The sequence below is a fragment of the Nerophis lumbriciformis genome, linkage group LG10, assembly GCF_033978685.3.
Source record: "Nerophis lumbriciformis linkage group LG10, RoL_Nlum_v2.1, whole genome shotgun sequence".
NCBI lineage: Eukaryota > Metazoa > Chordata > Actinopteri > Syngnathiformes > Syngnathidae > Nerophis > Nerophis lumbriciformis.
In genome coordinates, this window is record NC_084557.2 from 43,945,106 (window position 1) to 43,971,370 (window position 26,265).

A 26,265-nucleotide genomic window follows, 5' to 3' on the forward strand; every position below is an offset into this window, starting at 1 on the left:
CTGACAAAGCAGGTTATTCGGCCTTTTGTAAGCCCGAGGAGATGTTTGAATTACCCCATTGGTATAGTCCTGCAGGTCAAATTATGGATTTTAGATGTGGGCGACACAAAACTGGCCTGTGTACAATGGATGTGGCTTGAGGGGATGTAATGGATGATTAGAAGTACTATAGATGCATGGGAAACAAACTGTTTAATAATGTATTCTATGTACAAAATAAAATCAACAAAATACATAAACAATCAATCAATCAATCAATGTTTATTTATATAGCCCTAAATCACAAGTGTCTCAAAGGGCTGCCCATAAGGGCAAGGAAAAACTCACAACCCAGTGGGACGTCTATGTGAATGACTATGAGAAACCTTGGAGAGGACCCCTCCCCCCCACTAGGGTAGACCGGATGCTATGGACGTCGAGTGGGTCTGACATAATATTGTCAAAGTCCAGTCCATAGTGGATCTAACATAATAGTGAGAGTCCAGTCCATAGTGGATCTGACATAATAGTGAGAGTCCAGTCCATAGTGGATCTAACATAATAGTGTGAGAGTCCAGTCCATAGTGGATCTAACATAATAGTGTGAGAGTCCAGTCCATAGTGGGTCTGACATAATACTGTGAAAGTCCAGTCCATAGTGGATCTAACATATTAGTGTGAGAATCCAGTGCATAGTGGGTCTGACATAATATTGTGAAAGTCCAGTCCATAGTGGATCAACATAATAGTGTGAGAGTCCAGTGCATAGTGGGTCTGACATAAAATTGTGAAAGTCCAGTCCATAGTGGATCAACATAATAGTGTGAGAATCCAGTGCATAGTGGGTCTGACATAATATTGTGAAAGTCCAGTCCATAGTGGATCAACATAATAGTGTGAGAATCCAGTGCATAGTGGGTCTGACATAATATTGTGAAAGTCCAGTCCATAGTGGATCAACATAATAGTGTGAGAGTCCAGTCCATAGTGGATTTAACATAAAAGTGTGAGAGCCCAGTCCATAGTGGATCTAACATAATAGTGAGAGTCCAGTCCATAGTGGATCTAACATAATAGTGTGAGAGTCCAGTCCATAGTGGATTTGGCATAATATTGTGAGACTCCAGTCCATAGTAGATCTAACATAATAGTGAGAGTCCAGTCCATAGTGGATCCAACATAATAGTGAGAGTCCAGTCCATAGTGGATCTAACATAATAGTGTGAAAGTCCAGTCCATAGTGGATCTAACATAATAGTGAGGGTCCAGTCCATAATGGAACCAACATAATAGTGAGAGTCCAGTCCATAGTGGATCTAACATAATAGTGTGAGAGTCCAGTCCATAGTGGATCTAACATAATAGTGAGAGTCCAGTCCATAGTGGATCTAACATAATAGTGTGAAAGTCCAGTCCATAGTGGATCTAACATAATAGTGTGAGAGTCCAGTACATAGTGGATCTAACATAATAGTGAGAGTCCAGTCCATAGTGGATTTAACATAATAGTGTGAGAGTCCAGTCCATAGTGGATCCAACATAATAGTAAAGGGCCGAGTCCATGGTGGATCTAACATAATAGTGAGAGTCCAGTCCATAGTGGATCTAACATAATAGTGAGAGTCCAGTCCATAATGGATCTTACATAATAGTGTGAGAGTCCAGTCCATCGTGGATCTAACATAATAGTGTGGGATTCCAGTCCATAGTGGATCTAACATAATAGTATGAGAGTCCAGTCCATAGTGGATCCAACATAATAGTGTGAGTCCAGTCCATAGTGGATCTAACATAATAGTGAGAGTCCAGTCCATAGTGGATCTAACATAATAGAGAGAGTCCAGTCCATAGTGGATCTAACATAATAGTGTGAGAGTCCAGTCCATAGTGGCTCTAACATAATAGTGAGAGTCCAGTCCATAGTGGATCTAACATAATAGTGAAAGTCCAGTCGATAGTGGATCTAACATTATAGTGAGAGTCCAGTCCATAGTGGATCTAACATAATAGTGAGAGTCCAGTCCATAGTGGATCTAGCATAATAGTGTAAGAGTCTAGTCCATAGTGGATCTAACATAATAGTGAGAGTCCAGTCCATAGTGGATCTAACATAATAGTATGAGTGTCCAGTCCATAGTGGATCTAACATAACAGTGTGAGTAAAGTCCATAGTGGATCTAACATAATAGTGTGAGAGTCCAGTCCATAGTGGATCTAACATAATAGTATGAAAGTCCAGTCCATAGTGGATCTAACATAATAGTGTGAGTCCAGTCCATAGTGGATCTAACACAATAGTGAGAGTCCAGTCCATAGTGGATCTAACATAATAGTGAGAGTCCAGTCCATAGTGGATCTAACATAATAGAGAGTGTCCAGTCCATAGTGGATCTAACATAACAGTGTGAGAGTCAAGTCCATAGTGGATCTAACATAATAGTGAGAGTCCAGTCCATAGTGGATCTAACATAATAGTGAAAGTCCAGTCAATAGTGGATCTAACATAATAGTGAGAGTCCAGTCCATAGTGGATCTAACATAATAGTGAGAGTCCAGTCCATAGTGGATCTAGCATAATAGTGTAAGAGTCTAGTCCATAGTGGATCTAGCATAATAGTGTGAGAGTCCAGTCCATAGTGGATCTAACATAATAGTGAGAGTCCAGTTCATAGTGGATCTAACATAATAGTGTGAGAGTCCAGTCCATAGTGGATCTAACATAATAGTGAGAGTCCAGTCCATAGTGGATCTAACATAATAGTGTGAGTCCAGTCCATAGTGGATCTAACATAATAGTGAGAGTCCAGTCCATAGTGGATCTAGCATAATAGTGTAAGAGTCTAGTCCATAGTCGATCTAACATAATAGTGTGAGAGTCAAGTCCATAGTGGATCTAACATAATAGTGAGAGTCCAGTCCATAGTGGATCTAACATAATTGTGAAAGTCCAGTCAATAGTGGATCTAACATAATAGTAAGAGTCCAGTCCATAGTGGATCTAACATAATAGTGAGAGTCCAGTCCATAGTGGATTTAACATAATAGTGTGAGAGTCCAGTCCATAGTGGATCCAACATAATAGTAAAGGGCCGAGTCCATGGTGGATCTAACATAATAGTGAGAGTCCAGTCCATAGTGGATCTAACATAATAGTGAGAGTCCAGTCCATAATGGATCTTACATAATAGTGTGAGAGTCCAGTCCATCGTGGATCTAACATAATAGTGTGGGATTCCAGTCCATAGTGGATCTAACATAATAGTATGAGAGTCCAGTCCATAGTGGATCCAACATAATAGTGTGAGTCCAGTCCATAGTGGATCTAACATAATAGTGAGAGTCCAGTCCATAGTGGATCTAACATAATAGAGAGATTCCAGTCCATAGTGGATCTAACATAATAGTGTGAGAGTCCAGTCCATAGTGGCTCTAACATAATAGTGAGAGTCCAGTCCATAGTGGATCTAACATAATAGTGAAAGTCCAGTCGATAGTGGATCTAACATTATAGTGAGAGTCCAGTCCATAGTGGATCTAACATAATAGTGAGAGTCCAGTCCATAGTGGATCTAGCATAATAGTGTAAGAGTCTAGTCCATAGTGGATCTAACATAATAGTGAGAGTCCAGTCCATAGTGGATCTAACATAATAGTATGAGTGTCCAGTCCATAGTGGATCTAACATAACAGTGTGAGTAAAGTCCATAGTGGATCTAACATAATAGTGTGAGAGTCCAGTCCATAGTGGATCTAACATAATAGTATGAAAGTCCAGTCCATAGTGGATCTAACATAATAGTGTGAGTCCAGTCCATAGTGGATCTAACACAATAGTGAGAGTCCAGTCCATAGTGGATCTAACATAATAGTGAGAGTCCAGTCCATAGTGGATCTAACATAATAGAGAGTGTCCAGTCCATAGTGGATCTAACATAACAGTGTGAGAGTCCAGTCCATAGTGGATCTAACATAATAGTGAGAGTCCAGTCCATAGTGGATCTAACATAATAGTGAAAGTCCAGTCAATAGTGGATCTAACATAATAGTGAGAGTCCAGTCCATAGTGGATCTAACATAATAGTGAGAGTCCAGTCCATAGTGGATCTAGCATAATAGTGTTAGAGTCTAGTCCATAGTGGATCTAGCATAATAGTGTGAGAGTCCAGTCCATAGTGGATCTAACATAATAGTGAGAGTCCAGTTCATAGTGGATCTAACATAATAGTGTGAGAGTCCAGTCCATAGTGGATCTAACATAATAGTGAGAGTCCAGTCCATAGTGGATCTAACATAATAGTGTGAGTCTAGTCCATAGTGGATCTAACATAATAGTGAGAGTCCAGTCCATAGTGGATCTAGCATAATAGTGTAAGAGTCTAGTCCATAGTCGATCTAACATAATAGTGTGAGAGTCAAGTCCATAGTGGATCTAACATAATAGTGAGAGTCCAGTCCATAGTGGATCTAACATAATTGTGAAAGTCCAGTCAATAGTGGATCTAACATAATAGTGAAAGTCCAGTCCATAGTGGATCTAACATAATAGTGAGAGTCCAGTCCATAGTGGATCTAGCATAATAGTGTAAGAGTCTAGTCCATAGTGGATCTAGCATAATAGTGTGAGAGTCCAGTCCATAGTGGATCTAACATAATAGTGAGAGTCCAGTTCATAGTGGATCTAACATAATTGTGTGAGAGTCCAGTCCATAGTGGATCTAACATAATAGTGAGAGTCCAGTCCACAGTGGAATCTAACATAATAGTGTGAGTCCAGTCCATAGTGGATCTAACACAATAGTGAGAGTCCAGTCCATAGTGGATCTAACATAATAGTGTGAGAGTCCAGTCCATAGTGGATCTAACATAATAGTGAGAGCCCAGTCCATAGTGGATCTAACATAATAGTGAGAGTCCAGTCCATAGTAGATCTAAGATAATAGTAAGAGTCCAGTCCATAGTAGGGCCAGCAGGAGACTATCTCGAGCGGAGACGGGTCAGCAGCGCAGAGATGTTCCCAACCGATGCACAGGCGAGCGGTCCACCCCGGGTCCCGACTCTGGACAGCCAGCACTTCATCCATGGCCACCGGACCTGTGTCCCCCCCCCCCTCCACAAGGGAGAAGGGGGCAGAGGAGAAAGGAAAAGAAACGGCAGATCAACTGGTGTAAAAAGGGGGGTCTATTTAAAGGCTAGAGTATACAAATGAGTTTTAAGATGGGACTTAAATGCTTCTACTGAGGTAGCATCTCTAACTGTTACCAGGGGGGCATTCCATAGTACTGGAGCCCCAATAGAAAACGCTCTGTAGCCCGCAGACTTTTTTTGGGCTCTGGGAATCACTAATAAGCCGGAGTTCTTTGAACGCAGATTTCTTGCCGGGACATATGGTACAATACAATCAGCAAGATAGGATGGAGCTAGACCGTGTAGTATTTTATACGTAAGTAGTAAAACCTTAAAGTCACATCTTAAGTGCACAGGAAGCCAGTGCAGGTGAGCCAAAAAAAAGATTGCTTGTTTTTTCAAATAAAAATATTGCAATATATATATATATATATATATATATATATATATATATATATATATATATATATATATATATATATATAATACTGTACGTATACACAGTATATACAGTAGTTTCTGACCATTTACCATGCTTTGCGCTGGTACTTATGAGAAACGTGGTCTTCCTACAGGCAAAACCCACCAAAACTAAAGGTTTTTAAGTGGGGCTTTAATACATGAGGCCCCCGGACTCCCGTTTGTATTGACTTTTTTTTTTTTTTAATTCATATCGCTGTTCGGAGGCCATCTCTTATCTCCACCGGAACCTGAACCAGGAAATAGCATACTCGCTAAATAACAAACAGGTAACAGAAAATATACAAAACCCAAAAGCAGTGAAGTTGTCACGTTGTGTAAATTGTAAATAAAAACAGAATACAACGATTTGCAAATTATTTTTAAGTTATATTCAATTGAATAGACTGCAAAGACAAGATACTTAACATTCAAACTGGTAAACTTTGTTATGTTTTGCAAATAATAGCTCGTTCGGAATTTGACGCCTGCAACGTGTTTCAAAAAAGCTGGCACAAACGGCAAAAAAGATTGAGAAGGTTGAGGAATGCTCATCAATGTCACGACGTGGACTTTGGCGGTGCAAATTATTGCGCGGATTGCTTTCCCGAGATGCAAAACAACTGGACTGGACATCAAATGAAGGTAGATACATGATTTAATTCTTACTTAAAAACAAGAGTGAACAAAAAGCGTGCACAAGGCGCAGACACAAACTTGACTAAGAAAACAAAAACTAGAACTTGGGCAAAACTATGGACATGAAATAAACAACACTTACTGTGGCATGAGCGGAGCATAAATCTACGAACAGGCATGAGCAGTAGAGGTAACAGAAGTAATGTCGCCAGGTCGACGGCCTGGCAACTGCAAGCTTAAATAATACAGACATGATTAACACCAGATGCGTGAGTCCGAACACATGACAGGTGAAACTAATGGTCGTCATGGAAACAAAACAAGGGAGTGAAAAAACAGGAACTAAAAGTGTCCAAAAACCAAACAGAACAAAGCCAAACAAAACATGATCACCAAGACCTGACAATCAAACACTTATTTGGAACATCCCACAGGTGAACAGGCTATTTGGGAACAGGTGGGTGCCATGATTGGGTATAAAAATCACCGTCCATGAAATGTTCAGTCATTCACAAACAAGGATGGGGCGAGGGTCACCACTTTGTCAACAAAGGCGTGAGCAAATTGTCGAATATTTTAGGAACAACATTTTTCACTGAGCTGTAGCAGGAAATTCAGGGATTTCACCATCTACGGTCTGGAGAAACCAACATTGAATGCCCGTGACCTTCGATCCCTCAGGCGGAACTGCATCAGTGTGTAAAGGATATCACCACATGGGGTCAGGAACACTTCAGAAACCCACTGTCAGTAACTACAGTTGCTCGCCACATCTCTAAGTGCGAGTTAAAACTCTCCTATGCCAAGCAAAAGCCATTTAGCCTCCCTTCACTGTCTTTTAGAGTCCATTTTAAAATGATCTTACTCGTTTTTAAATCCTTACGTGGTCTTGCCCCACCGTACCTCTCTGAGATGCTCCACCTCTATGCCCCCACCCGGTCCCTCAGGTCAGCTGATCAGCTGATCCTGGAGGTACCCAAAACAAAACACAAGCTCAGAGGGGACAGAACCTTCTCTGTTGCGGGTCCCAAACTCTGATGTGAGACAGGCCCCTTCTTTGGCTATTTTTAAGACCCTTCTTAAAACCCATTTTTATTCACTGGCTTTTAACCCAGCATGAGACTTTAAACTGTACCTAAACCTGTACGATCAGTGTCAAAGCTTGGTCCGCATTGCCGGCAGTAAGTCGGACACGTTTCCAGTGAGGGTTGGACTCCGCCAAGGCTGCCCTTTGTCACCGATTCTGTTCATAACTTTTATGGACATAATTTCTAGGCGCAGTCAGGGCGTTGAGGGGATCTGGTTTGGTGGCTGCAGGATCAGGTCTCTGCTTTTTGCAGATGATGTGGTCTTGATGGCTTCATCTGGCCAGGATTTTCAGCTCTCACTGGATCGGTTCGCAGCCGAGTGTGAAGCGACTGGGATGAGAATCAGCACCTCCAAGTCCGAGTCCATGGTTCTCGCCCGGAGAAAGGTGGAGTGCCATCTCCGGGTTGGGGAGGAGACCCTGCCCCAAGTGGAGGAGTTCAAGTACCTCGGAGTCTTGTTCACGAGTGAGGGAAGAGTGGATTGTGAGATCGACAGGCGGATCGGTGCGGCGTCTTCAGTAATGCGGACGCTGTATCGATCCGTTATGGTGGAGAAGGAGCTGAGCCGGAAGGCAAAGCTCTCAATTTACCGGTCGATCTACGTTCCCATCCTTACCTATGGTCATGAGCTTTGGGTTATGACCGAAAGGACAAGATCACGGGTACAAGCGGCCGAAATGAGTTTCCTCCGCCGGGTGGCGGGGCTCTCCCTTAGAGATAGGGTGAGAAGCTCTGCCATCCGGGGGGAGCTCAAAGTAAAGCCGCTGCTCCTCCACATCGAGAGGAGCCAGATGAGGTGGTACGGGCATCTGGTCAGGATGCCACCCGAACGCCTCCCTCAGGAGGTGTTTAGGGCACGTCCAACCGGTAGGAGGCCACGGGGAAGACCCAGGACACGTTGGGAAGACTATGTCTCCCAGCTGGCCTGGGAACGCCTCGGGATCCCCCGGGAGGAGCTGGACGAAGTGGCTGAGGAGAGGAAAGTCTGGGCTTCCCTGCTTAAGCTGCTGCCCCCGCGACCCGACCTCGGATAAGCGGAAGAAGATGGATGGATGGATGGACTTTAAACTGTTTTTAGCTTTTAACTTTTTTAACTGTTTTTAACTTTTAAACTGTTTTTTATTTAACAAATTGTTCTTAGGGTAATTTATATTTGCTTTTTCAATGTGTTTTTTTTATTTCTGTTTTAAATGTTATTTTTTAGTCTGTCCTTTGCCTCTATTTCTTTGTGGTGTACAGCCCTTTGTTTTTCAACTGTGCTTGTTTTTAAAGGGCTTTATAAAAAAAGTTAGTATGGTATGATATGCATACTTGCCAACCCTCCCGGATTTTCCGGGAGACTCCCGAAATTCAGCGCCTCTCCCAAAAACCTCCCGGGACAAATTTTCTCCCGAAAATCTCCCGAAATTCAGGCGTAGCTGGAGGCCACGCCCCCTCCAGCTCCATGCGGACCTGAGTGACGTGTTGACAGCCTGTTCACACGTCCGCTTTCCCACGATATAAACAGCTAATGATCGAGGGCGAGTTCTTGGTTTCTTATGTGGGTTTATTGTTAGGCAGTTTCATTAACGTCCTCCCAGCGCGGTAACAACACACAACAACAGCAGTCAAGTTTTCGTCTACCGTAAAGCAGTTTGTCTGCCGTAAACAGCAATGTTGTGACACTTTTAAACAGGACAATACTGCCATTTACTGTACATGCATATGTGACCCACCCATAATGTGTCACATTTTTGTGTTGATTTATTTATTTTATTTTGTGGTTTGATTTCGTTTTTGGAGCTGTCATTACACATTTATCAGTAGTCACATTGGTCAGTAGGAGCAATAGGGCGTTTCTTCCCAATTGAATGCTATCACCTGCAGACCGGAAGTGTCTTGTCATTCTGATGAGCGCGACCAGTCTGTGAACAATTGAAACGTCCTGTGTGCTTTTTCCTCCTGTATAACAGGTTAGTTTTGGTGAATCAACTCACTGAATAATATCCATGTGATCTTTATAAGTTTAAGTACACATTCTGATGGTGGAGCCTAACTCTAAAGTGTTTGTGAGTTGTAGTTTGTATTTGTGAATGAATCCAGTGCACAACTGCAGTAATCAATACAAAATGGCGACGTGAGTACGCAAGGTTTATATAGGAACTTCTGATCCTAATTCAGACTCCCAAATTAGAGCTCCCGTTTTCTTATTGATTTTATAATGTATATTTGTATAATGTGCCATCCATACATCCATCTTCTTCCGCTTATCCGAGGTCGGGTCGCGGGGGCAGCAGCCTAAGCAGGGAAGCCCAGACTTCCCTCTCCCCAGCCACTTCGTCCAGCTCCTCCCGGGGGACCCCGAGGCGTTCCCAGGCCAGCCAGGAGACATAGTCTTCCCAACATGTCCTGGGTCTTCCCCGTGGCCTCCTACCGGTCGGACGTGCCCTAAACACCTCCCTAGGGAGGCGTTCGAGTGGCATCCTGACCAGATGCCCGAACCACCTCATCTGGCTCCTCTCAATGTGGAGGAGCAGCGGCTTTACTTTGAGCTCCTCCCGGATGGCAGAGCTTCTCACCCTATCTCTAAGGGAGAGCCCCGCCACCCGGCGGAGGAAACTCATTTCGGCCGCTTGTACCCGTGATCTTGTCCTTTCGGTCATAACCCAAAGCTCATGACCATAGGTGAGGATGGGAACGTAGATCGACCGGTAAATTGAGAGCTTTGCCTTCCGGCTCAGCTCCTTCTTCACCACAACGGATCGATACAGCGTCCGCATTACTGAAGACGCCGCACCGATTCGCCTGTCGATCTCACGATCCACTCTTCCCCCACTCGTGAACAAGACTCCGAGGTCCTTGAACTCCTCCACTTCTCCACTCCTCCAAAATCTCCTCCCAACCCGGCCGGAGATGGTACTCCACCCTTTTCCGGGCGAGAACCATGGACTCGGACTTGGAGGTGCTGATTCTCATGCCAGTCGCTTCACACTCGGCTGCAAACCGATCCAGTGAGAGCTGAAGATCCTGTCCAGATCAAGCCATCAGGACCACATCATAAAAAGTTAAAGTTAAAGTACCAATGATTGTCACACACACACTAGGTGTGGCGAAATTATTCTCTGCATTTGACCCATCACCCTTGATCACCCCCTGGGAGGTGAGGGGAGCAGTGGGCAGCAGCAGTGGCTGCGCCCGGGAATCATTTTGGTGATTTAACCCCCAATTCCAACCCTTGATGCTGAGTGCCAAGCAGGGAGGTAATGGGTCCCATTTTTATAGTCTTTGGTATGACTCGGCCGGGATTTGAACTCCCAACCTACTGATCTCAGGACGGACACTCTAACCACTAGGCCACTGAGTAGGATCCACTAGGCCTCTGCAAAAAGCAGAGACCTAATCCTGCAGCCACCAAACCAGATCCCCTCAACGCCTTGACTGCGCCTAGAAATTCTGTCCATAAAAGTTATGAACAGAATGGGTGACAAAGGGCAGCCTTGGCGGAGTCCAACCCTCACTGGAAACGTGTCCGACTTACTGCCGGCAATGCGGACCAAGCTCTGGCACTGAGCATACAGGGAGCGGACTGCCACAATCAGACAGTCTGATACCCCATACTCTCTGAGCACTCCCCACAGGACTTCCCGAGGGACACTGTGGAATGCCTTCTCCAAGTGTTATGGCTGGACTAAGGGGAGGTGACGGCAACAGACACTAGATGGCAGTAATGTTCAATGATTTATTATATATAGTAATATATATAATAAACAACACTAAATATATGAACTAAGGAAATGGAGTGTGGCAAAATCCAAGAGTGTGTATGGTGTACGAGTATTTGTAGTATTTAACTGAGGTGTGCGTTACCAAGTGTTGAACGAGATATGAGGAAGTCCAGGGGAAGAGGAGAATCCGTGTCCAAGCGGGAGGTCGAGATCCAGGGAGCAGTCCGAGAAGCAGGGGAACGACGACGAGAAATGACGAGACACACAGCAACGTCAAAACACGGGAACGGAGGTTATACGCCAACAGATGATTATATTCCGGCGCCGGCATGCCAAGATGTCCAGATTTATGAAGGCAGCTCCTTCATTCCAGGCAGGTGTGATGATTGCCGGCAAGTGATTGCAGCTGGCGGCAGCTGCAGGGCGGAGACGCGCGCGGCGCGTCCCTGGATGTGTGCCACAGTCGTGGGCGTGTCCCGCGGTGTGAAGCGCAGAGCGCAATGATGAGGGCGCATTCCAATGCACCCTGGCCGTGACAGTATCCCCCTCCTTATGGACAGCTCCCAGATGTCCTCTAGCAGGAATCACGAGAACACAGAGGTCAAAAGTCAAGGGAGGGTGGAGGGGTGAACTGGAGGTGGGTCGCCGTCCCAAGTGTCCCCGAATCCAGCGGGGACGAGTCTGGTGGCGGCGGCGGGTAGAACGCCGCAGCAGCCTGCGAGGTGGACGACCAAGGAACGACCACCTTCTTGGACGTCCGGAGGGCGGACGCAAGTGGAGCCAGAACCACAGCAGCCTACGGGAAACATATCCATGTTTTGGGCGTTGCTGTTGGCGCAGAAAGTGTCCCTGCCCTGGCCACAGAGGGCGCCGTGTGCGGGCGCCTGTTGACTGCCTTTGCGGCCGGCCAGCCGGAGGTCGCGGTAGCGACGATGCAGGAGACAAGGGAGCAGGTGGCGCCGTGGAAAGGCCCGCCAAAGACAAGTAGGATGAAGACCTTGGAGCCAGAGTCGAGGAGGACGATGTCGTCGGAGCCAGAGTCAAGGAGGACAATGTCGTCAGAGGCGTGGAAGCAGCAGACGTCATCGGAGCCGGAGACGAGGAGGGTAGCTGAGGAGCTGGCCGAGGTGCTGAAGCCAATGCTGCTGGCCGAGGCGCAGAGGTTGGCGGAGCAGAGGTCGGCGCTGCTGGCCGAGGCGCAGAGGTCGAGGCCAGCCTGGGAGCTGGTGGAGACGCGGGGGCCAGCCTGGGAGCTGGTGGAGACGCGGAGGCCAGCTTGGTGACTGGTGCTAGCTCGGAGGCAAGCTTGGTGACTGGTGCTAGCTCGGAGGCTAGCTTGGTGACTGGTGCTAGCTCGGAGGCTAGCCGGGTGACTGGTGCTAGCTCGGAGGCTAGCTTGGTGACTGGTGCTAGCTCGGAGGCTAGCCGGGTGACTGGTGCTAGCTCGGAGGCTAGCCGGGGGTTTGGTGCTAGCTCGGAGGCTAGCCGGGGGTCTGGTGCTAGCTCGGAGGCTAGCCGGGGGTCTGGTGCTAGCTCGGAGGCTAGCCGGGGGTCTGGTGCTAGCTCAGAGGCTAGCCGGGGGTCTGGTGCTAGCTCGGAGGCTAGCCGGGGTACTGGTGCTAGCTCGGAGGCTAGCCGGGGTACTGGTGCTAGCTCGGAGGCTAACCGGGGTACTGGTGCTAGCTCGGAGGCTAGCCGGGGGACTGGTGCTAGCTCGGAGGCTAGCCGGGGAACTGGTGCTAGCTCTGAGGCTAGCCGGGGAACTGTGCTAGCTCGGAGGCTAGCCGGGGAACTGGTGGCTGCGGCTGGGAGAAACAGAAGACAGGGGGTATTTGTCTGGCAGGTGGTAGCCTGTCTGGGTTCAGCTGTGCTACCACATCAGAACAGCCACCAGTGCCAAAATGGAAGAGATTAGTACTGGCAGGTGGTCGCCTGTCTGGGTTCAGCTGTGCTACCACATCAGAACAGCCACCAGTGCCAAAATGGAAGAGACTAGTACTATCCCCCCCCTCCGAACGCGGATGCCAGACGCTACCAGCTGACTGAGGGACTGTCACTAAGGGTGGGAGGAGGGTGTCCAGGCGATGGGTAAATTCCTTCATCCCCATATTGGAGTTAAACAGTCCCTTGAAGGAGTGTTGAGGGCTAGGAAATTTGTCCAGGGTGGAGGTAAAAGAAAAAGACATCCTGAGAGGGGCAAAAAGAAAAAGAAAAAAAAAGGGAAGTGAAAAAAAATTTCCACTGGGGGCAGGGCTAAAGTCACTGGGGGCGGGGCTAAGGAACTGTGCCGTCAGGTCCCTAATCAATTGGCCGGAATATACTGTTATGGTTGGACTAAGGGGAGGTGACGGCAACAGACACTAGATGGCAGTAATGTTCAATGATTTATTATATATAGTCATATATATAATAAACAACACTAAATATATGAACTAAGGAAATGGAGTGTGGCAAAATCCAAGAGTGTGTATGGTGTACGACTATGTGTAGTATTTAACTGAGGTGTGCGTTACCAAGTGTTGAACGAGAGATGAGGAAGTCCAGGGGAAGAGGAGAATCCGTGTCCAAGCGGGAGGTCGAGATCCAGGGAGCAGTCCGAGAAGCAGGGGAACGACGACGAGAAATGACGAGACACACAGCAACGTCAAAACACGGGAACGGAGGTTATACGCCAACAGATGATTATATTCCGGCGCCGGCATGCCAAGATGTCCAGGTTTATGAAGGCAGCTCCTTCATTCCAGGCAGGTGTGATGATTGCCGGCAAGTGATTGCAGCTGGCGGCAGCTGCAGGGCGGAGACGCGCGCGGCGCGTCCCTGGATGTGTGCCACAGTCGTGGGCGTGTCCCGCGGTGTGAAGCGCAGAGCGCAATGATGAGGGCGCATTCCAATGCACCCTGGCCGTGACACCAAGTCCACAAAACACATGTAGACTGGTTGGGCAAACTCCCATGCACCCTCAAGGACCCTGCCGAGAGTATAGAGCTGGTCCACAGTTCCACGACCAGGACGAAAACCACACTGTTCCTCCTGAATCCGAGGTTCGACTATCCGGCGTAGCCTCCTCTCCAGTACACCTGAATAGACCTTACCAGGAAGGCTGAGGAGTGTGATCCCACCATAGTTAGAACACACCCTCCGGTTCCCCTTCTTAAAGAGAGGAACCACCACCCCGGTCTGCCAATCCAGAGGCACCGCCCCCGATGTCCACGCGATGCTGCAGAGTCTTGTCAACCAATACAGCCCCACAGCATCCAGAGCCTTAAGGAACTCCGGGCGGATCTCATCCACCCCCGGGGCCTTGCCACCGAGGAGCTTTTTAACTACCTCAGCAACCTCAGCCCCAGAAATAGGAGAGCCCACCACAGACTCCCCAGGCACTGCTTCCTCAGAGGAAGACGTGTTGGTGGGATTGAGGAGGTCTTCGAAGTATTCCCTCCACCGATCCACAACATCCGCAGTCGAGGTCAGCAGAACACCATCCTCGCCATACACGACACACACATTTGTATAATGTGTGTGTTCTGAAATAGTGACAGAGAATAGAACAAGGATGGACAATTCAACCCTTAACTCAACAATGAGTAGATGAGTGTTATGTGTGTGTATATGTGTAAATAAATGAACACTGAAATTCAAGTATTTATTTTATTTATTTATATATATACATATATATATATATATGTAATAAAAAATATATATATATAGCTAGAATTCACTGAAAGTCAAGTATTTCTTATATATATATATATATATATATATATATATATATATATATATATATATATATATATATATATATATATCTTAACCACGCCCCCAACCACGCCCCCGCCCCACCCCCCGACTACGCCCCCCGCCCCCCATCCCCACCTCCCGAAATCGGAGGTTTCAAGGTTGGCAAGTATGGATATGGTATATATCAACAACACCCAGATATGGCTTCGTAGTAAAAGACTGAGGGTACTAGACTGGCCTGCCTGTAGTCCAGACTTGTCACCCAGTGAAAATGTTTGGCGCATTATGAAGCGTCAAATACGACAATGGAGACCCCGGACTGTTGAACAACTTAAGCTGTACATCAAGCAAGAATGGGAAATAATTCCACCTGAAAAGCTTCAAAAATGTGTCTCCTCAGTTCCCAAATGTTTACTGAGTCTTGTTAAAAGGAAAGGCCATGTAACACAGTGGTAAAAATGCCCCTGTGACAACTTTTTTGCAGTTAATGATTATTTGCAAAGAAAAAAAAATGTTTCTCAGTCCCAACATTAAATAGTCTATTCAATTGAATATAAGTTGAAAAGTATTTGCAAATCAACGTATTCTGTTTTTATTTACCATTTACACAACGTGACAACTTCACTGGTTGTGGGTTTTGTACATCTCAAACACACTTTTCAATGAAATCAAAACCGTCAAAAGGTTTAAAAAAATTAAAACTCACCACTTTCCGTCATCCTCTCAGCACACTTTAAAACTTGCCTTTCCTGTGAACAACTTTGTTGGATTATGGAACAATCATAAAAGGTCACGTGCCGAACGCTGGCTTGTAAACACGTCCCTGGCTGTGTTTTCGTGGCATAAAACGAGACGGGGGAGGAAAAAAAATGAGTGGAATAGACAGAGTGAAAGTCGCTGTGTCAGACACCTCCAATGAGCCCTGCCAGAGGCACGTTGCCAGATGGAAAACCAGCCACAGTAATCTACTTACCAAATGAGGGACTGACTGCAAATGTGTTGTCTCGTTAGGTCTGCACTGCCATGGAAAAGGAAGGCAATCAGTGGATCTGAATGTAATTAATTGAATTGACTACCTGTAACAAGGTCAACAATATCATGTTTTGTTTTGAGTTAATTTCAAACAAGGTGAACTAGATTGGACATTTAGACCGTACTGACCCGGGACATTCATCAAATATTTTTACACCCTTGAGAAAAGTCTGAAAAACACGACTCGTCTTCCATCCATGGTCTGAAAATGTATACATACAAACCAGCTGGTGGCGCCAAACAACTCCGAGTCGGAGCTTTTCTTCTATTCACACACTTACACAGTCTCAGAGAAATGCAATGAATAAAGGTCTGATGCTTTCTAATTTGAAGATAGTAAAAGGAGCTCTCAAACAAGTGTCAATTGTCAAATAAATATATAATTTTTATTGCCAAAACTGTTTAATGTGTATATTAATGATATGTTTAATACATCCAAAGTACTGAAATGTACACTATTTGCAGATATATAAATATATTCTACAGTAGTGATGACTATAATGAGGTCATAAATACAGTAAACACAGAACTAAACATAGTAAAAAAACAAAATGGATGGACACAAATACATTATCTTTGAATATGAATAAAACTAAGATAGTGATGTTTGGAAATCGCAATGTAACGTCTGAACAGAAAATTGTCATGGAGGGGTTTACGCTTGCTGCGGTTCGTTCTCTCAATGCAACAATGGACGGCTCCGGACGACAGCGTGAAGACAGGATTTGGTTTATTAAACATCAATCACCAAACTACCAAAATGCAGGCAAAACAACAAAAAAGGCAATCGTGCCTAAAACACATGAAGCTAAGACTTAGCATGGACTAGGACATGGAATAAACAAAACTTACGTGGCATAGGTGTGACGCCAACAATGAAGCTACCCCGAGTGACCGGAAAAGGCAGAACTAAATAGAGTCTCTGATGAGCAACAGGTGCGCGAAAAGGCAGGTGAAAATCATAAGTAACCTTGGTGACTAAACTCAGGAAGTGCATAGCCAGGAACTAAAAGGAGTCCAAAACAAACCGATAACACAAAACATGATCCGACCACGGATCATGACATAGCCTCCCCCTTAAGGACAGATTCCAGATGTCCAAAAAACAACAAAAAAAACACAAGCAGGGTCAAAAGTCACGGGAGGGCGGAGGGAGGACTTGGCGGTGGGTCGCCAGGCCAAGTGTCCCCAAATCCACCGAGGACAAGTCAAGTGGCGGCGGCGAGTGGGACGCCGCTGCAGCAGACGAGGCGGGCGACCCGGGAAATATATAGACATATATATATGCATATATACATATATATACACGCACACTCATATATATATATATATATATATATATATATATATATATATATATATATATATATATATATATATATATATATATATACATATATATATATATATATATATATATATATTCACATATATATATATATATATATATATATATATATATATATATATATATATATATATATATATATATATATATATAATGTATATATATATATATACATATGACACATATATACACATAAACATATAGACACATATATGCACATATACATACACTCACACATATATATATATATATATATATATATATATATATATATATGTGTGTGTGTGTGTGTGTGTGTGTGGTGTGTGTTTGTGTGTGTGTCTGTGTGTGTTTGTGTGTGTGTGAATGTGTGTGTGTGTGTGTACATATGTATAGGCTATATATGTGTGTGTATATACAGTTTATTGTTACTGTAAATGAAGTCTGCTTTTTTTTAGCCCAATGAGGCCCCAAGTCAAAAGGTTTTGACACCTCTGATCCAAACAATAGAATTGATCAACTGACCACTCAATGAAATTGACAAGATCTCTTCGACAAGAAGTTCAGGTTCGGGGGGAACCTGTCTGTCCTGACGTGTGAACGTTTGTTGTTGTATACACGATGGACTCATGGGAGAAGCAGAGGGTCGTGTGCCAGGTGATTCTTTCACTCTAGGACATTGAAGACATCTACCTAATCCGAATCATGATAACAGGACATTTGCTTGGAGTTAGCGTTGTCCTGGTGTATCGACAAATTGGAAGATGCTGGCAGAGTCACAAATGAGTGATTGGATGGGCAGACCTGTGAGCTCTCCAACTGAAGCGATGTTGAACTAAATCACAAACTGGATAACATCTTGAAGAAGCTGTCTCCTCTGCAAGGTGAAATTGTTATCTACGTTATAATATATTAGAGTGAAACGTTTAAAAGTGTTTTGGCTTGCTCAAACACAAATATTCTAATCTGGATTTTAACTTCCTGCTGGAACGGCTTGCAAAGGTCTTTGCTACGAGACTCTGCGCAGCAATAAAGCTGCCCGTTGCTATATGTGCTACTACATGAAGTACCACAAACGATGCACAAGCAGATACTTACGACAAAACAGGCGACACATGGGGATCTTTGCCATGGCTAGGCTTGTCATTCAGTGGGGACTTCTGTTCGTCCAGTTCTGCTCTGTTTGTTCCTGATTGTCGCCGCAATGAAAACCAAAAAAGCAAAAACGCTTTGTTAAAGGAAATTAGCATTAATTTGTTATTATCACGTTAAATTTGACAGCCCTGTTATTTCATTTATTGTGCCATTAAGCGACCCCTGTTACAAACAATGAAGAGTGTTGCCTGTTGGGTTTTTATAGAGCTGGTTGCTTGTTTCTCTTATCAGATCTTGTACCAGTGGAAGCGCCTGAGCGATGTTGCGAGAAACATGGATATTTGGAAACATTTGGAAACACGGCCTGGCCTCTTTGCACTTAAAGAAGCAGTAACGGAATCCATCCTATTTGGGTCCCACATCAACCTTAAGAAAGTCAGTGACTTCACTATAAAAGTGGGTGACATTGTTATCACCAGGAAGAATGAGGTCACCTACCTAGGTTCCATTCTAGAGGCTAATCTTTCCTGTGATAAAATGGCAACCAAGGTAATCAAAAAGGTCAACTAACGAACAAGATTTCTCTATAGAATCTTCTCTCTGGTCAACAAAAGCACCATGACGATTCTAGCGGAAACTCTCGTTCAACCCTTTTTCGATTACGCATGCACCTCCTGGTACCCTCCGAAACCCTCAAATCTAGACTCCAAACATCTCAGAACAAGCTAGTCAGATTACTTCTAGATCTCCACCCCAGATCACACCTCACTCCTACCCACTTCTTCAAAGTGGGCTGGCTCAGGGTGGAGGACAGAGTAAAACAACTTGCACTGAGCCTGGTCTATAAAATCCGCTACACCTCCCACGGTGCTTGGGCTCATCAGTAATAATGATGAGACAGCATACAATGCAGAGGTCCAACAGCGGGCTTCATGGTGTGCTAACAATAACTTGGTTCTTAACACTAACAAAACCAAAGAACTAATTGTAGACTTCCGCAGGAAAGGGCAGAACAAACACCCTCCACTTTTAATTAATAACAATCTCGTTGAAAGGGTCAAACATTTCAAATTCTTAGGGGTGAACATAACAGAAGATCTATGCTGGGACATTAACACTGTTTCTACAATCGGAAAGGCCCAACAACGTCTAAACTAAAATGCGCAAACATTCCGCAGAAATCAATGGTCAACTTTTACAACTGTGCCATCATCAGTGTCCTCACTTCCGGATTTTTAGTGTGGTTTGCTAGCCGCACTAAAGCGAACCAACAGGCCCTCCAGCGAGTGGTTAAAGCGGCGGGGAAAATTACAAGGACGATACTCCCAGAGATGAGTGCCATGTACACAACTCGCTGCCTAAAGCGAGTACACAACATCCTGAAGGACAGATACCACCCAGCACATGGGCTCTTCAACCTGCTACCCTCTGGAAGGAGGTATAGATCGATTCGCGCCAGGACCACCAGAATGTCTCACAGTCTGTATCCCCAGGCTGCCCCGGACCATCTTATTACCTCACTCTTCACCACCTCTATAATTGTGCTCTGGACATTGCATTGCTGCAACATCAACGTAACACCCATCAGACATCTGACTGTTCCCACCCCCACGTCCTTCTATTCGCCATCTTCCTGACAATGATAAAATGTAAACTATTGCCAACCTGCACATCAATGCAGTTTCTATGCCTCTGGACAAAGCTCAAACAAAATCTCGTTGTTCATGTATGACTTAAGTGTTATTATGACAATGACAATAAAGGAATTGATTGATTGATAACAAAGTACATGTCAAACTACTTCCTTAACGTAAATGATCGCCATAACCACAACACCAGGGGAAGCTCCACTAACCACGTTAAACCCAGATTCCGATCTAACAAAGGTCTTAACTCATTCTCTTTCTATGCCACATCAATGTGGAATGCACTCCCAACAGGTGTAAAAGAAAGGACATCTCTATCCTCCTTCAAAACCGCACTAAAAGAACACCTCCAGGCAACTTCAACCCTAAACTAACACCCTCCCCGGATTGTAAATAATCAAATGTAGACACTTTTTCTTATACTTTCTGATCTCTCTCTCTCTCTGTGTCCACTACTTGCTGTACATATCCTACCAAGTCAGTCCTACACTGTTCCAATGTCCATTTTTCTGATGATGCAATTGTTGATGACTGAAGTGTTGATACCAACCAAACCTAAACCCACCCTCCATATCCCACACCCCGGATTGTAAATAATGTAAATAATTCAATGTATATACTCTGATGATTATCTTGTGTGATGACTGTATTATGAAGATAGTATATATCTGTACCGTGAATCAATTAAGTGGACCCTGACTTAAACAAGTTGAAAAACTTATTCGGGTGTTACCATTTAGTGGTCAATTGTACGGAATATGTACTTCACTGTGCAATCTGCTAATACAAGTTTCAATCAATCAATCAATCAATCAGTAGAGTGGGAAAACAAGTTGACTTAAAGGGGAACATTATCACCAGACCTATGTAAGCGTCAATATATACCTTGATGTTGCAGAAAAAAGACCATATATTTTTTTAACCGATTTCCGAACTCTAAATGGGTGAATTTTGGCAAATTAAACGCCTTTCTATTATTCGCTTCCCGATGTGACGTCACGTTGTGACGTCACATCGGGAAGCAATCCGCCATTTTCTCACTTTCGTCGGTGTGTTGTCGGAGGGTGTAACAACACGAACAGGGACGGATTCAAGTTGCACCGGTGGCCCAAAGATGCGAAAGTGGCAAGAAATTGGACGGAATTTGTTCAAAATACGAGGCTGTGAGGAAAGCCGACGAAATGATGTTTAGATTTGAGGACAGTGCAAAGAAAGAGGCTTCAAAAAAGTTCAGACAAGACAAAACGAAGAAAGCAAGCGGGGAAGGAGGGAGCGGAGAAAATTGCGACCGCCCTCACCAGAGGCAAGACAGAAGCTTATGTCCACTACCCTACATGCAAAGAGTCATTGGGACACTGCTACCTTCACGGGAGCGTGCAAAATGTATGGATTGTTACGATTCAAACACCTGCCGCCTCTCACTCTGCTTTGCGTCCTGCGTTCCAGTGCCAGAACGTAGCTACTTGTACCTATATAGTAAACCTTACACGTCTCTCGCTTCCTTGCTCATGTGATTCCTTGCTCTTTGTGTTTCCCCCCCGTTGTGCTCGTTGCGTCTTGTCCTGTGTCGTCATCCAGTGGCCCTTCGCCGTCCTCTGGTTTCAGGCTGTGTGTCTCGTCTCCCTGGACTCTCTGCTGCCTTCCTGGATCTAGACCTCACGCTTGCCCCCGGACAAGGACGCCTCGTTTCAGCCCCTGACCTCTCCTGCCTGTCCCTGGACCTACGAGCCTGTCTTGCCCTTTCTGGACTTCCGCACCGATCTCAACACGCACCTTCAACACCACCTGGTAACACTCCTCATGTAATCGCTACACATAGTCACACCGTGTACATTTGGATTAATCACACTCTTCATTTATGTATTTCAATAAACACGCTGCAAGCTAACGACGTCCCTGCCTCTGTGCTGTCTCCTTCTCCCACTGTACCGTTACAGGGATAGGGCTAAAAAGTAGGGCGAGGGGGTGTTTCGGGATTGGGGCAACGTTGACTTCTATAGCCCTTAATCACAAATGTCTCAAAGGGCTGCACAAGCCACACTAACATCAGATTCCACATCAGGGCAAGAAAATACTCAACCCGATGGGAACAACGAGAAAACCTTGAAAGAGACTTCAGATGTGTATCTCTCAAAGTGGCTCGGGAATCTTTGTGAGATTAATTGCATTTTGATCATATCTATTTACTCGCAAACTGTGTAAGTCTTTCGGTGTCATATGATAATAGCTTCTATATCGACGCAACTTGTTTTTCCACTTTACTGGTACTTAAAGTTTTGAGTCATAGGCTAAGTGCTTGTGTATTCCAGTATGACATTTCAGCACTGCCCACCAATTCACCTCCCATGGAAAAAGCACCTTGTAAAGATGTTTGTCACAACTATCTGGTCAAAAAATGTGTAAGTAAGTAAGAACATTTTATTTATAAAGCGTTTTTCACAAATAAAATCACAAAGCGCTGTATAAATCCTTAATTTCGCTAAAATTTGTTCCATTTTGTCCACTAGCAACGCTGAGATCATTATTCATGCGTTCGTTACGTCTCGTCTCGATTACTCTAACCTATTATTTTCGGGTCTCTCTATGTCTAGCATTAAAAGATTACAGTTGGTACAAAATGCGGCTGCTAGACTTTTGACAAGAACTAGAAACTTTGATCTTATTATGTCTATACTGTGTATACATTTATATACATATATACCTATATATATACCTACACTGGCTCACCTGCACTGGCTTCCTGTGCACTTAAGATGTGACTTTAAGGTTTCACTACTTACGTATAAAATACTACACGGTCCAGCTCCATCCTATCTTGTCGATTGTATTGTACCATATGTCCCGGCAAGAAATCTGCGTTCAAAGAACTCCGGCTTATTAGTGATTCCCAGAGCCCAAAACAAGTATACGGGCTATAGAGCGTTTTCTATTGGGGCTCCAGTACTCTGGAATGCCCTCCCAGTAACAGTTAGAGATGCTACCTCAGTAGAAGCATTTAAGTCCCATCTTAAAACTCATTTGTATACTCTAGCCTTTAAATAAACCCCCTTTTAGAACAGTTGATCTGCCGTTTCTTTCTTCGTGGAGGGGGGCAGAAGAGGCGCTACCTGTCCAAAGTCGGGACCCAGGCTGGACCACTCATCTGTGCATCAGTTGGGGACGTCTCTGCGCTGCTGACCTGTCTCCGCTCAAGACGATCTCCTGCTGGCCCCACTATGGACTGGACTCTCACACTATTATGTTAGATCCACTATGGACTGGACTCTCACTATTATGTTAGATCCACTATGGACTGAACTCTCACACTATTATGTTAGATCCACTATGGACTGGACACTCACTATTATGTTAGATCCACTATGGACTGGACACTCACTATTATGTTGGATCCACTATGGACTGGACACTCACTATTATGTTAAATCCACTAAGGACTGGACTCTCACACAATTATGTTAGATCCACTATGGACTGGACTCTCTCACTATTATGTTAGATCCACTATGGACTGGACTCTCACTATTATATTAGATCCACTATGGACTAGACTCTCACATTATTATGTTGGATCCACTATGGACAGGACTCTCTCACTATTTTGTTAGATCCACTATGGACTGGACTCTCACTATTATGTTAGATCCAATATGGACTGGACTGTCACATTATTATGTTAGATCCACTATGGACTGGACTCTCACTATTATGTTGGATCCACTATGGACAGGACTCTCTCACTATTTTGTTAGATCCACTATGGACTGGACTCTCACTATTATGTTAGATCCACTATGGACTGGACTCTCACATTATTATGTTAGATCCACTATGGACTGGACTCTCACATTATTATGTTGATCCACTATGGACTGGACTCTCACACTATAATGTTGATCCACTATGGACTGGACTCTCACTATTATGTTAGATCCACTATGGACTGGACTCTCACAATATTATGCTAGATCCACTATGGACTAGACTCTCACTATTATGTTAGATAAACTATGGACTGGACTCTCACACTATTATGTTGATCCACTATGGACTGGACTCTCACATTATTATGTTAAATCCACTATGGACTGGACTCTCACTATTATGTTAGATAAACTATGGACTGGACTTTCACATTATTATGTTAGATCCACTATGGACTGGACTCTCACACTATTATGTTGATCCACTATGGACTGGACTCTCACACTATTATGTTGATCCACTATGGACTTGATTCTCACTATTATGCTAGATCCACTATGGACTGGACTCTCACACTATTATGTTGGATCCACTATGGACTGGACTCTCACACTATTATGTTAGATCCACTATGGACTGGACTCACACACTATTATGTTAGATCCACTATGGACTGGACTCTCACTATTATGTTAGATCCACTATGGACTGGACTCTCACACTTTTATGTTAGATCCACTATGAACTGGACTCTCACACTATTATGTTAGAGCCACTATGGACTGGACTCTCACACTATTATGTTAGATCCACTATGGACTGGACTCTCACTATTATGTTAGAGCCACTATGGACTGGACTCTCACACTATTATGTTAGATCCACTATGGACTGGACTCTCACAATATTATGCTAGATCCACTCGACGTCCATTGCACCGGTCGCCCGGTCCAAGGTTTCTCATTGTCATCCCATTGGGTTGAGTTTTTCCTTGCCCTGATGTGGGATTTGAGCCGCTGATGTCGTTGTGGCTTGTGCAGCCCTTTGAGACACTCGTGATTTAGGGCTATATAAGTAAACTTTGATTGATGATTGATTGATATCATAACAACAGAGCAAAGGCATTACTGTCCAAGTACTTTCAGACGGTGCCATATCAGTTTCGACGGACTTGGTCTTCTTCCAAAGGCATTTTAAGTTACTATTTTATCGCCCATGGTTAAAAGAACCTGCATGATTCCTGGCTCAAGCGTTTTGCTCCCTCTGGCTTTCCTTGCTTCAGAGCTTAGAAAGGAATAAAAGAGCCAAAAGCTACACATTTCCTTCGCTTTAAAGGATAAACCCCCTATTTAGAAACATTTGCTCGGGGAGGAAATTAGGAGAGAGAGTGAGATTGCATCATCATCCCAGCCAATGGCATCATTCTGCACAATCGGCTTACCCCACTATCTAGTTACTCCTTTTCCCCCCTCTTCTTGTGACACTGCAGAATCAAATATTGACTCTGTTTTTTGTTTTTTTTTACCTGCTGAATTCGGCAATGCAAAGCTATTTACAAACCCCGTTTCCATATGAGTTGGGAAATTGTGTTAGATGTAAATACAAACAGAATACAATGATTTGCAAATAATTTTGAACCCATATTCAGTTGAATATGCTACAAAGACAACATATTTGATATTCAAACTCATAAACATTTTTTTTTTTGCAAATAATCATTAACTTTAGAATTTGATGCCAGCAACACGTGACAAAGAAGTTGGGAAAGGTGGCAATAAATACTGATAAAGTTGAGGAATGCTCATCAAACACTTATTTGGAACATCCCACAGGTGAACAGGCAAATTGGGAACAGGTGGGTGCCATGATTGGGTATAAAAGTAGATTCCATGAAATGCTCAGTCATTCACAAACAAGGATGCAGCGAGGGTCACCACTTTGTCAACAAATGCGTGAGCAAATTGTTGAACAGTTAAAGAAAAACCTCTCTCTACCAGCTATTGCAAGGAATTTAGGGATTTCACCATCTACGCTCCGTAATATCATCAAAGGGTTCAGAGAATCTGGAGAAATCACTGCACGTAAGCAGCTAAGCCCGTGACTTTCGATCCCTCAGGCTGTACTGCATCAACAAGCGACATCAGTGTGTATAGGATATCACCACATGGGCTCAGGAACACTTCAGAAACCCACTTTCAGTAACTATAGTTGGTCGCTACATCTGTAAGTGCAAGTTAAAACTCTCCTATGCAAGGCGAAAACCGTTTATCAACAACACCCAGAAACGCCGTCGGCTTCCCTGGGCCTGAGCTCATCTAAGATGGACTAATACAAAGTGGAAAAGTGTTCTGTGGTCTGAGAAGCCCACATTTCAAATTGTTTTCAGAAACTGTGGACGTCGTGTCCTCCGGACAAAGAGGAAAAGAACCATCCGGATTGTTATAGGCGCAAAGTTGAAAAGTCAGTATGTGTGATGGTATGGGGGTGTATTAGTGCCCAAGACATGGGTAACTTACACATCTGTGAAGGCACCATTAATGCTGAAAGGTACATACAGGTTTTGAAGCAACATATGTTGCCATCCAAGCAACGTTACCATGGACGCCCCTGCTTATTTCAGCAAGACAATGCCAAGCCACGTGTTACATCAACGTGGCTTCATAGTAAAAGAGTGCGGGTACTAGACTGGCCTGCCTGTAGTCCAGACCTGTCTCCCATTGAAAATGTGTGGC